Raw genomic sequence first — 18063 nt, forward strand, 5'->3', positions numbered from 1 at the left:
GGAGGATAGTTGGGTAGGGTTTGTTTTGTGTGTGTGTGTGTGTGTTTTGTTGTTGTTGTTGTTTTATTTAGTTTCAGAGGTAGGATTTAGTGATTCATCAGTTGCATCTAACACCCAGTGCTCATTATATCAAGTGCCCTCCTTAATGCCCATCACCCAATTATCCCTTCCCTCCACCCCCTCCCCTGTAGCAACCCTCAGTTTGTTTCCTAGAGTTCAGCATCTCTTATGGTTTGCCTCCCTTTATATTTTCATCTTATTTTTCCTTCCCTTCCCTATGTTCATCTGTTTTGTTTCTTAAATTGCACATGAGTGAAATCATATGGTATTTGTCTTTCTTTGACTGATTTATTTTGCTTAGCATAATACCCTCCAGCTCCATCCACATCATTGCAAATGGCAAGATTTCATTATTTTTGATGGCTGAGTAATATTCCACGGTATACATGCCACCCTTCTTAACCCACTCATCAGTTGATGTTTTGGCTATTGTTGATAATGCTGCTATAAACACTGGGGTACATGTACCTCTCTGAATCTGTATTTTTGTATCCTCTGGATAAATACCTAGTAGTAAAATTGCTGGGTTGTAGGGTAGCTCTACTTCTAACTTCTTGAGGAACTTCCATACTGTTTTCCAGAGTGGCTGTATTACATTCCCACCAACAGTGTAAGAGGGTTCCCCTTTCTCTGCATTCTCACCAACATCTGTTGTTTCCTGTGTTGTTAATTTTAGCCATTCTGACAGGTGTGAGATGGTATCTCACCGTGGTTTTGATTTGTATTTCCCCGATGATGACTGATGTTGAGCATCTTTTCATGTATCTGTTAGCCATCTGTATGTCTTCTTTGGAAAAATGTCTATTCATGTCTTCTACCCATTTCTGAACTGGATTATTTGTTTTTTGAGTGCTGAGTTTGATAAGTTCTTTATAGATTTTGGATACTAACCCCCCATTTTGTAGGCTGTCTTTTAGTTTTATTGATTGTTTCCTTCACACTGTGCAGAAGTTTTTTTTCTTGATGAAGTCCCAATAGCTCATTTTTGCTTTTGTTTCCCTTGTCTCTGGATATGTGTAGTAAGAAGTTGCTCCAGCTGAGGTCAAAGAGATTGCCGCCTGTGTTGTCTTCTAGGATTATAATGGTTTCCTGTCTCACATTTAGATCTTTCATCCATTTTGAATTTATTTTTGTGTATGGTATAAGAAAGTGGTCCAGTTTAATTCTTCTATATGTTGCTGTCCAGTTTTCCCAATACCATTTGTTGAAGAGACTTTTTCCAATTGGATATTCTTTCCTGCTTTGTCAAAAATTAATTGACCAGGGCGCCTGGGTGGCTCAGTTGGTTAAGCGACTGCCTTCGGCTCAGGTCATGATCCTGGAGTCCCGGGATCGAGTCCCGCGTCGGGCTCCCTGCTTGGCAGGGAGTCTGCTTCTCCCTCTCACCCTCCCCCTCTCCTGCTCTCTCTCTCTCATACTCTCTCTCAAATAAATAAATAAAATCTTAAAAAAAAAAAAATTAATTGACCATAAAGTTGTGGGTCCATTTCTGGGTTGTCCTTTCTCCATTGAATGGTCTTGGCATCTTTGTCAAAAATCATTTGACCACACGCATAAGTTTATTTCTGGGCTCTCTCTTCTATCAGTCTTTTCATCTGTCTTTATGCCTGTACCACACTGTTTTGATTATTGTAGTTTTTAATAAGTTTTGAAATCAGGAAGTGTGGTTCCTCCAGTATTGTTCTTTTTTAATACTGCTTTGGCTATTCAGTGTCCCTTGAGATTCTATTTGAACTTTAGAATGGGTTTTTCTATTTCTGCAGAATCCATCATTGGGATTCTGATAGCAATTAAATTGATCTGTAAATTGCTTTGGGCAGCATTGACATCTTAACAATATTAAATCTTCCAATCCATGAACTTGGGATGTGTTTTCATTGATTTATATCTTTATTATTCCAGCATGTATTGTAGTTTTCATTGTACAAGTCTTTTGCCCCTTTGCATAAGTTAATTTATAACTATATTATACTTTTTGATGCTTTTGTAAATGGGATTGTTTTTGTAATTTCCATTTCTGGTTGTTCATTGTTTGTGTATAGAGATGCAACTAATTTTGGCATGTTGACTTTGTATCTTGCCACTTTGCTGAATACATTTATTTTTTTGTGGAATCTTAAAGGTTTTTTTACATATAACAACTAGTGGATCAAATAAATCACTAGGAAAATTAGAAAATACTTAGAGATGAATGAAAATGAAAACATTCCAATACTTATGGGGAACAGTGAAAGCAGTGCTAAGGGGGCAATTTACAGTTATAAATGCTTACATTAAAAAATGAGAAAGATCTCAAATGAACAAACTAATTTTGCAGATTAAGGAACTAGAAAAAGAAGCTAAACCCAAAACTAGTAGGAGGAGGAAAACAGTAAAGATTAAAGGAGAGTGAAATGAAATAGAATACAGAAAAACACTGGAGAAAATCAGTGAAACAAAGTTGATTCTTCGCAAAGAACAAAATTGTTGAACCTTTAGCTAGATAGACTAAGAAAAAAAAGAGATTCAAATTACTAAACTCAGAAGCAAAAATGAGGACATTACTACCAATTCTACAGCAAGAAGGATTATAAGAGAGTACTGTGAACAATTATCTGCCAAAAAACTGGATAGCCTAGATGAAATGGACAAATTCCTAGAAACAAAACCTACCAAGGCTAAATCACAAAGAAATAGAAAATCTGAGCAGACCTTTACTGGTAAGGAGATTGAATCAGTTATCCAAAATCTTTTGACAAAGAGTTGTGGATTTGATGGCTTCACTGGTGAATTCTACCAAACACTTAAAGAAGAACTAATACCGATCCTTCTCAAACCATTCCAAAAAATTGGAGAGGTGGGAACACTTCATTCTATGAAGCCAACACTATCCTGCTACTAAAACCAGACAAAGACATTACATGAAAATAAAACTACAATCCAATATCCCTTACAAACACTGATGCAAAAATCCTCAACAAAATATTAGGAAACTGAACTCAGCAGCATATTAAAAGTATTATGCACCATGATCAACCGGAATTTATTCCTGGACTGCAAGGATGGTTCAACATATGAAAATTGACCAATGTAATACACCACATTAACATAATGAAAGGAAAAAAACACAGGATTACCTCATGGAGCGTAGAGCCCGATGCAGGGCTCAACCCCACAACTCTGACCTGAGCCAAAATCAAGAGTCAGACACTTAACCAACTGAGCCATCCATGTACCCCTCTTTGAGTTCATCTTACCTGAACTTCTAGGATGTTTATATTCATGTCTTTCATCAAATTTGGTGATTTTTTTTTTTTAGCCATTGTTTCTTCAAATATTCTCTTTTCCCCTTTCTCTCTCTTCTCCTAGGATTCCCACAATGCATATTATTGACCCATTTGATGGTATCCCACAGGTCCTTTAGGCTCTGTTCCCTTTCCTTCAATCAGATTCAATAATTTCCATTGTCCTATCTTCAAATTTACTGACTCTGTCTTCTGCCTGCTCAAATCTGCATTCGAATCTCTCTAGTGGATTTTTTTTAGTTCTTGTACTTTTCACCTCCAGGATTTCTTTTCTTTTCTTTCTTTCTTTCTTTCTTTCTTTTTTTTTTTTTTTTAGGTTTCCTATCTCTTTATTGGTATTTCTATTTTGTTCATATATGGTTTTCTTGACTTTATTCACATGTTCCTTTAGTTCTTTGAGTACCTTTAAGACCATTGTGTTATTAAAGCCTTGCCTAGTAGTTCTGTCATCAGGCCTTTTTCAGGGACAATTTCTGTTGATTTCTTCCTTTTAGTGGACCACAGTTTCCAGTTTCTTTTATGCCTTGTGGATTTTTGTTGTTGTTGTTGAACAATGAAATTTGAATCTAATAATGTGGTAACTCTAGAAATAGATTCTGCCCCTTTCCCAGGAATGCTGAGTTTTTGTTAGTTTTTGTTTATTGTTTCTGTTTGGGTTGTTGCTTTTTGCTTCTGATAATTTTAGGCTATCTCTACAGGACCAGACTGAGGTATAAACTTAAGGTCCTCTCAGGACTTTTCTGAGCTTGTGCCTTTCCCTGAGCATGTGTGGTCACTTTCTGATTTTCCCAGTTGTTTTTAATGTCCTAGTCTTTAATGAGGAGAGGGGGAAAGCGGGTGCTGGTCCTTTAAGTCTCCTGGAAGTCACTTCAGCCTGAGGGGGAGGAGGCTGCAAGAATGAAGGGAGGTACAACAATGACCACCCACTTTTTCTGTACTTGTGTGATCAGAAGCATCAATCAACAATTAGAGCACAGATCCCTGATATTTGGAAGACAGGTCCTTACCACTATTCTAGCTCCTGAAAACTGTGGGCAGGCAGGTCCAGTCACAGGTATAGGGCTTCTGACATGGGGCTGGAGGTGTGGATGGTAGTTGTTACTATACTAAGAGCTGAAATTGATCAAAATTAACCACAATCTACAATTTACTGTCCAAGGGTCCCCTGAAAGTTGCAAGCCCTCAATAGACTTCTGAATTCTAAAATAGTTACATCATAGGGCACCTGGATGGCTCAGTCTGTTAAGCGTCTGCCTTCAGCTCAGGTCTCGATCTCAGGGTCCTGGGATCGAGCCCCATGTCAGGCTCCCTGCTCAGCAGGGAGTCTGCTTGTCCTTCTGCCCCCGCCCCCCCGCCGAGTTCATTCTCTCTCTCTCTCTCTCCCTCTCTCAAATAAACAAATAAAATCTTTAATAAAAAATTAAAAATTAAAAATAAAATAGTTACATCAGATAGATTCTATCAGGCAGAATCTATCTGATGTAACTATTTTATTTATTTTTACAATGCAGTTAATTACATTAATTACATTAATTACAAATTAATTGTAATTAATTTACAATGCAGTTATTGTCTAGGTGGAGAGAAAGATTCCTGGTGCTTCCTACTCCACCATCTTCCCAGAATCTCCCCCCCCCCCATAATTTGTTTTAAAACATTATAAAAATGATGACCTAGAAATATATTGACCAAAAGATTTTCTGAAGCCATAAAGGCCTCTAGTTCCATTGAGTGTTTTGTATTTAAATATTTTTTATACATTTACGGAAATTTTTTAATTAAATTTTAAGCTATTAGACATATAAAAAAGACACAGAAGTTGGGGGGAAAGATTTTGAGCCACTAATTAGTAATTTCTAAGGAATGTCCCAAATTTGGATTTGCCCAATCATCTCATCCCCAGCTTAGGGGTCATATTTGCGGTTAACAAATAGAGCAATGGCCCCATGCAAACTTCACTACCACTCCAGCCCAGTTCCTATATTAAACAGAAAAGATACAATCATTTCCAAGCATCAAATACTCAAAATAAAAATACAGTTCTTTTAGGATATTGGTAACAGTACCAGAACACTGGTCATAAAATTAATCCCTAAAGCTAAAACGCCTCACACAAATGCAGACTTGCTCTTTTCATCGGCCTGCATGAAAATTGTCCACAGATAAATTGGGACTGCCAAAAGTAAAAGAAACAGAAAAGAACCCCCCACCAGATGATACTATTAGCAGACATACGGATGACACTATACGTAATGGAGGAACCACACTAATGCAGACGTTTATCAATTGATTGTTAACTACAGGTATGAATAAGTGTGCTTGTTAGTAGCACTAATTAGAAGGCCTAAAGAGAAATGCTTGGAGGAACAGTATTTGTTGCACAAGCAAAGTGCCAAATCTAACTACTGGTTGAGGTATGAAATAGTTGAGGTAATAAATATTTTTTTTAAAGATTTTATTTATTTATTTGAGAGATAGAATGAGAGAGAGAGAGCATGAGAGGGGGGAGGATCAGAGGGAGAAGCAGACCCCCTGCTGAGCAAGGAGCCCGATATGGGACTCGATCCCGGGACTCCAGGATCATGACCCGAGCCGAAGGCAGTTGCTTAACCAACTGAGCCACCCAGGCACCCTAATAAATATTTTTTAATAATGTATGATGGAAATATTGCAAGTGTTTGTGTGCTCACAATTTTGCTGCAATGTCAGGAAGATGTAAAGGCCCTATGCGACATGAATTTTATCTGAAATCCTGAGATTCAAGTAACACATGTTGCTTTCTTCAGAAAAGCTCTCATATGTAAATGTTTGTCTATAGCTCTAAATTGCATGTTGAATGATGAAACCGAATGGTGAAATCTAACAAAACGCAAGCTCCTAGGGTCCATCTGGTTTCAGCAATCAGTGAAGCATGAGCTCAAAGCACCACTGGTTTTCATACTAAAATGTGTTGGTATGCAAAGTAAGAGTTGTCAAGAATGGGTGAGTTTTCATTCCCTTTGGATAAATACCCAGCAATGAAAGTACTAGATTGTATGATATTTCTATTTTTAATTTTTTGAGGAACCTCCATACTGTTTTCCCATACAGCTGCACCAATTTACCTTCCCACCTGCACTGCATGAGGGCTCACTTTTCTCCACATCCTTTCCAACACTTGAGTTGTCTTTATGATACTGGCCATTCTGACCGGTATGAGGTGATGGCTCATTGTGGTTTTGATTTGCATTTCCCTGATGATCAGTGATGTTGAGCATCTTTTCATGCATCCGTTGTCTATCTGTAGGTCCTCTTTGGGAAAATGTCTATAAGTCCTCTGCCCTTTTTAATTGGATTATTTGTTTTGATGCTAAGATTTAGGAGTTCTTTATTTTTTTGAAAAAAAATTTTTTTTAATTCATTTGAGACAGAGATACAGAGCGAGAGAGAGAGCAGGAGCAGTGGGGAGAGGCAGAGGAAGAGGGAGAAGCAGACTCACTGCTGAGCAGGGAGCCCGATGTGGGGCTCGATCCCAGGACCTGGGATGATGATCTGAGCCGAAGGCAGACGTTTAACCATCTGAGCCACCCAGGCGCCCCTAGGAGTTCTTTATATTTTTGGATATTAACCCCTTATTGAATATATCGTTTACAAATATCTTCTTCCTTTAAGTAAGTTGCCTTTTCATTTTGTTGGTTTCCTTCACTATGCAAAAGCTTTTTGGTTTGAGGTAGTTCCAATAGTTTATTTTTGCTTTTGTTTTCCTTGCCTGAGGAGACATATCCAGAAAAATGCTCATAAGGCTGACGTCCAAGAGATTACTGTCTATGTTTTCTTTTAGGATTCATAGTTTCAGGTCTTACATTTAGGTTTTTAATCCATTTTGAGTTTGTTTTTGTGTATGGTACAAGAAAGCGGTCCAGTTTTCCCAACACCATTAATTGCAGCATTATTTACAATAGCCAAGATATGAAAGTAACCCAAGTGTCCATCAACGATGAATGGACAAAGAAGATGTAGTATAATGTACAATGGAATATTTCTCAGCCATGAAAAAGAAATCTTGCCATTCTCAGCAACATGGATGGGCCTAAAGGTATCACACTAAGTGAAGTCAGACAGAAAGACAAATACGATATGGTTTCACTTATATGTGAAATATTAAAAACAAAAGAACAAACAGTAACAAAAGAAACAGACTCATATATACCAAGAACAGATTACTGATTGCTGGGAGGGGAGATGAATTAGGTGAAGGGGAAGAGGTACAAATTTCCAGTTATAAAGTCATGGCGATAAAAGTATTGCATAGGGAATATAGTTGGTAATATTGTAGTAACATTATACGGTAACAAATGTAACTGCATTTATCATGGTGAGCATAGCATAATGTATAGAATTGTTGGGTCACTATGTTGTACATGTGAAACTAATATGACATCGTATATCAACTATACTTTTTTAAAAACTGAGTTGAAATGACAATTTTTACAAATGAATCCCAATTTGCAGATTTGTTGAAGGCTATTCCTAGCTTAAATAAAATAGTTTACTTACTAACATTTCTGTTTACCTGGTTAAATTGGAATCGGCAAGTTTTTAAAATTTAAAAGTGTGTAAAATGTAGGGGTGTGTAAAGTATTATGGATTCAAAACAAAATGCCAACTTTGGTGCAATATAAGTTAAAATGGTTCGCATGTGATACTTAGCCAGTTATTAGTGAATTGCTAAGATTAGAATATTGACATCAATATGTACTGAAAGAAAAGCTTCACCTTTATTTTGAAATACTATCAAACTTTGTCTAATAAAGTATTAGCTTGAACCATATGAAATTGCCATTTTTGCAGGTCAAGAATGACCTCATACTGACAACATCATATGGTTCAATCTATTATTTGAGATCTATCACTATTATTTTTTTTTAAAGATTTTATTTATTTATTTGAGAGAGAGAGAGCACATGAGAGGGGGGGAGGGTCAGAGGGAGAAGCAGACTCCCCGCCGAGCAGGGAGCCCGATGCGGGACTCGATCCAGGGACTCCAGGATCATGACCTGAGCCGAAGGCAGTCACTTAATCAACTGAGCCACCCAGGCACCCGAGATCTATCACTATTATTACAAGAAATCTCCACAGAATTTGAAAGGAGTTTTTTCAGGTATAAAATTTGATACCTACAAGTCATGTATTACATTGTCAAAAGTCATCAAATTGTACACTTTAACTGGGTATATTTTCATACATAGATTATACCTCAATAAAATAATTAGGTTCACAGAAGCAAACTCAAGTTTCTCATATAAAATTGAAAATATTTTATTTATGCATCTTATAGTTATTCAGTATTTCATATCTTCCCTGATATTTTATATTTCATCTTATTGTAAGTATATACTGAATTTTTTCACCAAATCCCCAGTAAATGGCCCCATATTCCTTCCAATTCATTCCAGTGCACTATACAAATACTATGAATGTCAAAAAAGAAAAAGTTAGATTTGGCACAGATTTCTATCTATGCATCAAAATACATTCTTCCCTTAATTCACAGAGTATATGTTAAATTACTGTTCTTGGCTATCCATATGCTCCTTGTATTAGAATTACACACCCACTCCTTTGCTATAGGAGTTTGCAGTATCTCCCAGTAGAGTAGACAGAGTATTTTTCCCACCCTGTTGATGTTAGGCTTGTTCCTGTGACTTGTTTTGACCAATGAAATGTGGGTAAAAGTAACAATGTGGCACTTCTGGGCAGAGTCTCCAGACTCAGCCACCAGGCATTTCTGTTCACTCTTGTGCACTTCTAGCATAAGAAGATCATGCCCCAGAGAGACACTGACCTTTCAGCCTGAGCCCCAGAACAAACATATGTGGAGCAGACCTAAACCCAACCCACAGCCTAGCACCATGCCCAGCCAACCTGTAGCCTTAATCAGAGTCTGAGCTTAGCTTGGGTCAGCTGCACTGCAGCCAACATGCAAATTTGTGAGGGTGAGAATAAATGCTTGTTTAAAAGCATCTGTGGTTTGTTACACTGCATTATTGCAATGATAGCTGACTAAAACACACACTAACAGTACTATTGCTTGGACCCATGGCTCCCTCACTAGACTATAGTCACATGTCTATACCCAACCGCAAGGGACATAATTTCTTACCAATGAAATACACACAGAAGTGCTAGATATCACTTTCAGATTTGGGCAAGACCATGAATGTGCTTCTCCCTCTTTCCACTGGCTAGAACCTAGATACGGAAGCCACTCAGCTTTGATCATTCATATGACAACAGTGCCGTAAGGGATAATGGTAAAATGGCTGGCAAGCATTCTGGGTCCCTGGGTGGCCACCAACATAGACCGCTCACCTTGGTACTGTTATATGAAAGAGAAGTAAGTTCTATAGAACTTAAAACCATTGTATTTTAAGTGTCTTTGTCACAGCTGTTTATTTTTACTCTTAGTAATGGAGTTGGGAAACACTGCCTTCTCTAAGAAATTCTATGGCGTTCTTCCTGGAAACTTAGCCCCAAGTCTGCTTCTCTTTCCCACTGCCCCCTCCCCAGTGATTGTGTGAGCTACCCAATACCCTTTTAATATCCTTCTTTTCCGGCTCATCAGCAGAGTCTGCTTCCAAAGCTTGCGTGTGACATGGCCAACAAAGAGAAGACATAAAGAGAAACAAAAGCACTCTGAGCCTTTCCTGTCAAGTTCATGGCCAAGCTTCTGCTGAACTTCTTTACAAAAGGCCTTCCAGACTCCACTGAACCTCTCTCCCTCATTCTTATTCAGGCCCATCTAATCCCTTCAGTGCTTCAATCATTCAACAACTTTTACGGAACAGCTACTGTGCACCAGACACTGGGATACAAAGACGAAAGTACATCAGTCAGAATTTACTAGGTTACGTGGCACTAACCAAGGACCCTGAAACCTCAATAGCTTTAAACAATTTATTTCTCGCTTAATCTGCATGACCATCACGTGTCAGCGCCACTTCAGGACCCAGACGGACAGAACAACCCGGAATACTTGCTGGTCATCACGGCAAAGGGCAAAAGGAAAGAAGATGGCAGGCCACATTCTGGCTTTTAAAGCTTCTGACCCAAAATGATACACATCATTGAATTGGCCAAAGCAAGTCCCATGGCCAAGCCTGACATTAATAGAGGGAAGTATATTAACAATAGTAGGGGAGTATAATCTTTGCCACAGAAAAGAACAGTGGATATTTGCAAAGAACAACACACTCTACCACAAAGAAGAGCTCAGTCTCTCTTTTCCTGTGCTTCTGCTGTATCTCCTACTTCTCTGTCTGCACTTACCTGCCATAGCCCCTTTAAGTGTATATGTGTCCATCCTTTCTCCACAAGCCTGGGATCATGTCTTAGGCATCATCCCAGCCTAGCGCATCGCGAAGTACCAGGTAACTATTATCTACTGAGATTAAGGGAATAAGTGAGTGGATGGAATTAAGTGCTCCTGGTCTAGAGAAGGTGTGAGATATGCAAGTGAACACCCCCCAGAACAATCTGACTAGATATTTAGGAAGTACTAATGGAAGGACAATGGCTTCTTCACCCAGAAGGTTTGGAGAATACCTATAAACTGAGATGAGAGGAGGCATGTGATTAGCTTCTATGATGAGTAGGTTCTTAGAGGTGTCATCCTTTGCTGTTTGAATTGGTTGTCACTCTTTGAAGGACGGTGGGGGAGAGGAAAGGAGGACAAAACAGCACCAACTCTGGCAAAGGCGGAGCGGACCACCACCATGACTTCCCTGATGGAGGTTGTCCACAAGTAGCCGGGAGGCTCACACTCAGGCGTCAGCAAGCTGCACTCCAGGGAAATGACGTGAAACCTTAATGAAAACCACAACCTGGGCGGACCACCGCGGGGCATTCAAAAGCCATGCTCAAGGGGACATCAAGCAGAAGCAAATACAGGAACAGAATGCCCCCCCACTGCCTAGCCACCTGGGCATGGTCCTTTTATGCTTTAGCTGCCTCTTCCACCCCAAGTGGCTCCAAATGGCCTTTAGCCATTTCCAAGTATTGAAAACAATCTCTCAGGGCAAGAATTTGCTGTTATTGAGTCACAGGCTCTATGAAAGAAGGGTTTTACTTTTTTTTTTGCATGGGGGGTGCAGGAATGGAAGACAAGATATCACGTCAAACTTGCTATAATAATAGAACTACAGAACATCAGGATTGCTGGGAACTCAGAGACCAATCACTTATACCCCCTCACTTTGGAGCTCTGGGCTGGAATTTTCTAGATGCCAGAGCCATGTCTGTGCATATCCAATGCCAGTGCAGGATTTTGCCTATGAATGGTGCTCAACAAAGTTTACTGAATAAGAGAAGAGTACATAAATACTTCTTAAATGAAAAATATTTTAATTTAAAAAAAGTCTGAGAACAAATGAAGGCATACAATGTACAAACTGAGACCCAAAGAAATGCAGCATTGCACCCAGGGTTGCATGGTAACTTAGAAGCAGGGTTGTGATTATAAGCCAGATGCCCTGACACCCAGCCAGGGCCTTACACGCTGTAACAAAGCTGTGTTAACCAGTCCCAGCTCAGGGACTCCCCAGTTGTCTCCCCAGCTCCCACTGCTACACTTCTCAGCATGGGTTTGGGGACTTTCCCTTCACCCCCTGGGTGCCTAGAGCCCTACTACCACTTCTGTTGGTGTCCGGAGGGAATGTGCGGTCAAGGGACCTGTCCTCACAAGGTAACAATCCTGCTGTGTAGCCTCTAATTAAAATGCTGGTTGGCTCTTTCCACAGTTTGGCTATTGTGGACATTGCTGCTATAAACATCGGGGTGCACGTACCCCTCTGGATCCCTACATTTGTATCTTTGGGGTAAATGCTTGTGGCTGTGGAAGTAAAGGCTTTATAGACCCCCAACAAAAAGCTGGGTTAGCCTAGCCCCCAGCTCACATGGAGAACATGCTCACAGGGGCATGCTCCCTGGGTTCCTGGCTGGCTCCCAGGAGCTCAAACCAAGCCCACCTTGCCCCACCCGGGCCCCCGGGGAAACTGCCCTCCAGCTCCACTGCCCCCCTGTTCTCTTGGCACCCCGACCCGACCCCGCCAGTTCCCAGCGGGAACCCCTTCTGGGCCTCCCAACACACAGGCCATGCCCCAAGCCCCTCTAGCCAGAGAGGGCTGGGGCTTTTGAAGTGCAAAGCCCGGAGGAAGGCTGCTTTTCTCTGCTTTCCGCTAAAGAGGGGGAAAAAGAACAAACAATGGGGCATGACACTGGGGACAGATCAGTATCACAAACATGACCTTGCACAAAGTGCTTGAGAGTCTTCAGAGAACTCTCACTGGTGTTATTTTATTAGAATAAAAACATCTTCAGGAGGGGACTACGCGAAACAGTAACATGTTTCCTTGTATACATTCTGACATGTTTATTTAAAATTGGTCTCCTGGGATCTGGGATCAAGTCCCGCATTGGGCTCCCGGCTCGGCGGGGAGCCTGCTTCTCCCTCTGACCCTCTCCCTTCTCATGCTGTTTCTCTCTCTCTCACTCTCTAATAAATAAATAAATAAAATCTTTACAAAAATAAATAAATAAAATAAAATTGGTCTCCTCGGGCGCCTGGGTGGCTCAGTTGGTTAAGCGTCTGCCTTTGGCTCAGATCATGATCCCGGGGTTCTGGGATCGAGCCCCACGTTGGGCTCCCTGTTCAGCGGGGAGTCAGCTTCTCCCTCTCCCTCTGCCCCCTCCCTGCTCATGCTCGCTCTCTCAAATATTTTTTTAGGATTTTCTTTTTTAATTAAAATTCAATTAGTGTATTATTAGTTTCAGAGGTGAAGTTCAGTGATGCATCCATTATGCATAACACCCAGTGCTCATTACATCACGTGCTCTCCTCGATGCCCATCCCCCAGTCACCCCATCCCCCCACCCACCTCCCCTCCAGCAACCCTGTCTGTTCCCTAGAGTCAAGAGTCTCTTATGATTCGTCCCCCTCTGTGATTTCATCTTATTTTTAAATAAAAAAACCTTTAAAAAAATTGGTCTCCTGACAGTATTCCCACCTAGCGGTGCCGGCTCACTGTGCCTACCTTGGACAGAACTTCCTCACCATGGGCCCTCCCTTAGTCTTTTCCAGTGCAAATTCATGGTCACTATATTGAAAGGCTCTTGCCAGGGGTCTCAAGTCTGGGTCTCTGTCTGAATCAGTCTGCAGGCATCAGGAAGTACCGTGGCCACATCTAAAGCGGAGACCACAATCAAAGGTTTGTTAACTGACTTACTGAGAACATTGCAATTCATCCAACTTTTTTAAAAAATAGTCACCACTGCTGTACAGACCTCTAACTTTCTCTCCTTACCGCCTAAATACTCCTCTCCAATTTTACTCCACATAAGTATGAGGAAAGGGAAAGAGGGAAGGAGGAATTTCTAAATCCCTAGTAAATGCCAAGTTCCAAACGGTCCCAGGAAAGACAGCAGGGGCAGGCCAGCAGTCTGTCTCTCCTTATGTTTGCACATTTGCAAGATGACGAAGTCTCTTAAAACCAGACTGTCTAAAACTTGACAACTTAATAAAGCCCAGTGGAGAATGGTATGTGAATACAGGGGCTGGTTTTCCTAACAGCAGGAAACAGAGTCCTTTATGCCCGCGTTTCAGGAAAACGCATCTCTCATCTGCCTCAGTTGCTCAAATCTTCCTGTGACCTGGTCTGTGCTGAACGGGCCGATGTTGGACCATTTATGAAGAGAGAAACACAGCCCCCGCCTGTGCTCAAGAGCTAGCGCTTCAGGCACCAGATAGTTCTAACTGTTGGCACAAAATACACATACTTCTTTAAAAATTTCTGCTTAGCTCACCAAAGGGGGAGTTGGGGGGACTGAAGGAGGTGCAGCCCAGGAGCCGTGCAGAGCGGATGATTTGCTCTCTAACACCAAGAGGCCGTACAGTGGAGCAGGCTGGCAAACCTGGACCACGGAGTGAGCCAGAGTTGGAAGATAATCACCTTGGAAGGCAGAGGCAGCAGATGTTGGAAATATGTTCTATTTCAGGCTTTTGTGGCTGCCCGGGCGACACTGGCTGGTAGTCAGGTCATGCACACCAAGCACATTTAACTTCATTTTCCATGTAAACACTGAGTGAACTCACTAATCCACAAAGCCCATTTCCCGGGAATAATACCCATAATGAGATTTGATCAGGCACACAATTGTTCCATCGCCTTCCTTACTCCATTATTCTGAAGTATTCCAGAGACCAGGGATGCTATTTTTGAAATGGAAGCAGTGGGCAGAGACCAGTGCCCATCGCATAGGCAGCCCACTCCTGCTCCTTCAAGTACGCTCTGGGCCCCGCTACACCATCGTGGCAAATGGACATGAAAATGACAATGTCCAAGACTGGGGATTTTCTATTGATATGGAGGGCACTTTGGATTACTGAAAGCACAGGCAATCATTTCGGAATAGGACAATAAGGAAGAGCAAGAATGAGAGGAAGTTGTTTACCAAGAGGCCACCCCCAGATCAAGAGTTCTCTTCTTCCTCTTAGAGCCTCGCTGCCAGACACGGGGCTCCCAAGCTTGAGACCTATTCACCCCTGCAGAGACACAGCCTGTGGCCCCATGACAAAACCCGACTGCCCCCAATCCCACAGCTCTCACGTCTGGTGGGTGAGTGGCGGGTACCCGCCCATAGCTGGCATTCGTGAAGCGATGGGTGCTGATGTATGTGTTGTCCCTCCAAAATACAGTAACATGCATTTAACTGAACTTTAAGCCTTAACCTGACTTTTGCTAATGACGGGGATTTTAAGCAATATAGCAGGCTAATAGAGAAATTTTTGGAAACAAGTTGGGGTAAGGTCTCATTTCACATCAAATAAGCCACCAATTATTCAGCTGACATGGGAGCCAGATCTGCACCCCCTACCTGAGAGAGGAACGGAGGTGGGGTCCTACCTCACTATTTACAATAAAAATCATGTCGAAATATGCCAAAGCTCATTTAAATTATACTCAGTGAGAAAAAAAAAATCAAAATAGTATGTATACTATCATTGTAACTCTTTTTAAAGCACATAAATATGGATAATATTTGACGAAGTATTGGAAAATGTCAGAAGCTGATCTGAGCAAGGAGTAGGATTATAGACCCAGTTTTGTTTTCTGCAAGTTGTCCAGTTAAACTTTTTTTTTTTTTTACAAAGATAATAACCTTAGAAAAGGAAGGATACGGTCAAAAACATTCTACCCTGACTGTTCCAGAGGTTCTCTGAAGGTAGATCAAGGAGATGCCTATGCTCCAGGTACTGAACTCTGCTGATGAAACAGATATTTAATGCCATTTTTTTAAAGACTCACACCATCTTTGTAATGTAGCATGTTTATGTGAGATGGACTGCTACAGCACCCCACCTCACATTAGAAGAGAGCACTCTCCTCTTGCAGATGGAACTTTCTAGATAAATAGGTTCTCCTGCACACCAATATAAAGAGCCCTCCCCCCACCCCCATCCACAGGCATCTGCCTGTCCTGGGGGCTGAGGTGAGAGCATGCTGCCCAGCACTCAGCCTCTCCTCAGAAGCCTGCGATGCTTCCTTCCTCTGTCATGCCATTAGCCTCAAATCAAGGAAGTGAGGAAAGTGGCCATTTGATTGCTGTTGTTTCCATTTCTAATTTTTTTCCTTTCTTTTTTAAGCAGGCTCTACACCCAGCATAGAGCCCAATGTGGCCCTTGAACTCAAGACCCAGAGATCAAGACCTGAGCTGAGATCAAGTGTCCAACACTTACCTGACTGAGCCCCCCAGGTGCCCCTCCATTTCTAATTTTATAAATTTGACTCACAGATTTTCTGACCTGGTCAGCTGAGAGTAAAATGTCTTGAGAATATTCCATGCAAGTTTTTCTCAATTGTTTATGTTAAATCAAAAGCATTTCAACAAAGAAACTAAAATTCCCTAGAATGCTGCTTTCTGGAAACTCCAAAGTTTAAGAAACTAAAATTCCCTAGAATGCTGCTTTCTGGAAACTCCAAAGCTTAAGGGTACAGAACTCCCGGGGTTGGTTGGTTGGCTGGTTGTTTTTTCAAATTCCCACCAGATTTTTTGGTGTGAGGTTTTTTTCCAACAAAGTGGTTCATGTTAATTCCCACTTCCTCCTCCTTCCTCCATTCACTCATGTGAAATTTTACAAACATTTACTGAGCATCTACTATTTGCCACGCATTCCTCTAAGCACCAGGAATATACAACATGAACAAAACACATAGAGGTGTCTGGCCTACTTATAGTGAGAAATCACAAACAGAAAAATAGTAAAATTGATGGTGATTACATTCTTCGTGGGAAAATAAGCAGGGAAAGGAAATTAGGGTTTTGAGAGCAGGGGTGGATGTTGCAAGTTATTAGGTAGAACTATAGGAAACTGCCATCTTGGAGGTCAACTATGACTGACTACCAGCAATTTCTTATCATTCAATTTGCATCGATTTTCTGTTGTTGCAAAACAAATTACCACAAACTCAGTGTTCTTAGCAAAAAGTGCAATGAGTGCAAAGATCCTGAGGCACCTGTGTGCCTGGATTAAGGTCTGTGTAACTGGAATGGAATGAGAGAGCAAGAGAAGAATAGGGCCACAAGTCAGGGGGCACTGTGGGGTCAGTAGATCGTGTAGAAACTTCTAGGTAATTGAAAGGATTTTGACTCTTACTCTGAGAGTTGGGAAATCAATAAAGGATTTCAAGCAGAGGGGACATGATATGACTTAAAAATTAATAGGATCACTTGCTAATGTGTTGGGAACAGTCTGAGAAAGTCAAGAGAAGAAGCAGGGGGGCCAGTTAGAAATCTGATTCTGTAATCTAGACAAGAGATAATGGTGATTTGGAGCTCAGTGGTAGCAACGGAGGTGGTGAGGAGTGACTGGATTCTGGATATATTTTGAAAGTAGAGCTGAATTTTTCTAATGTACTAAATGTGAGGCAAGAGAACAAGAGAGAAATCAAAGAGGTCTCCAAAGTTTTGACCTGAGCAACCAAAAGGAAGAAATTACCATCATGAAAATAGGGAAGACTATAGGAAGGGCAGGTTTGTGTGGGAGATATCAGGCGCTCGGTTTTGGTCAAGGTGAATTTCAACTGCTGGTTGACATCCAAATTGAGATTTCATGTAGACACCGTATATACAAGTCTGGGGTTAGAGAAGAGGTCTAGCTAAGATAGGAATGGGGTCTGCAGATAGCACTTAAAGCCATGAAACTGGGTGACATCATCAGGGAGTGATTTCTAGAGAGAAGAAGTCCAAAAATTGAACCCTGAGACATTCCAGTGTTTAAAGGTTAGAGAGATGAGAAAGTATCAGCAAAGGAGACTGAGGACAATTAGCCAGTGAGATAAAGAGAGAACCAGGGCCCATGGTGTCCTGGACAAAAACTTCTCTTTTCTTTTTTCTTTTCTTTCTTTCTTTTCTTTTCTTTCTTTTCTTTTTTGCTTTTCTTTTTTTTCTTTCCTTTCTTTCTTTTTTCTTTCCTTTCTTTTTTCCTTTCTTTCCTTTCTTTTTTCCCTTCTTTCCTTTCTTTTTTCCTTTCTTTCCTCCTTTCCTTCCTTCCTTCCTTCCTTTCCTTCCTTCCTTTCCTTCTTCCTTCCTTCTTTCTTTTTCTTCCTTTTTCTTTTTTTTTTTTTGTATTTTGCTACTTTCTGGTACAAGATGCTCCAGCTGCTCTTATATTTTCCCCATCCCA

The sequence above is a fragment of the Leptonychotes weddellii genome, chromosome 14 (assembly GCF_054177405.1).
Source record: "Leptonychotes weddellii isolate Sample4059 chromosome 14, ASM5417740v2, whole genome shotgun sequence".
NCBI classification, from domain to species: Eukaryota; Metazoa; Chordata; class Mammalia; order Carnivora; family Phocidae; genus Leptonychotes; species Leptonychotes weddellii.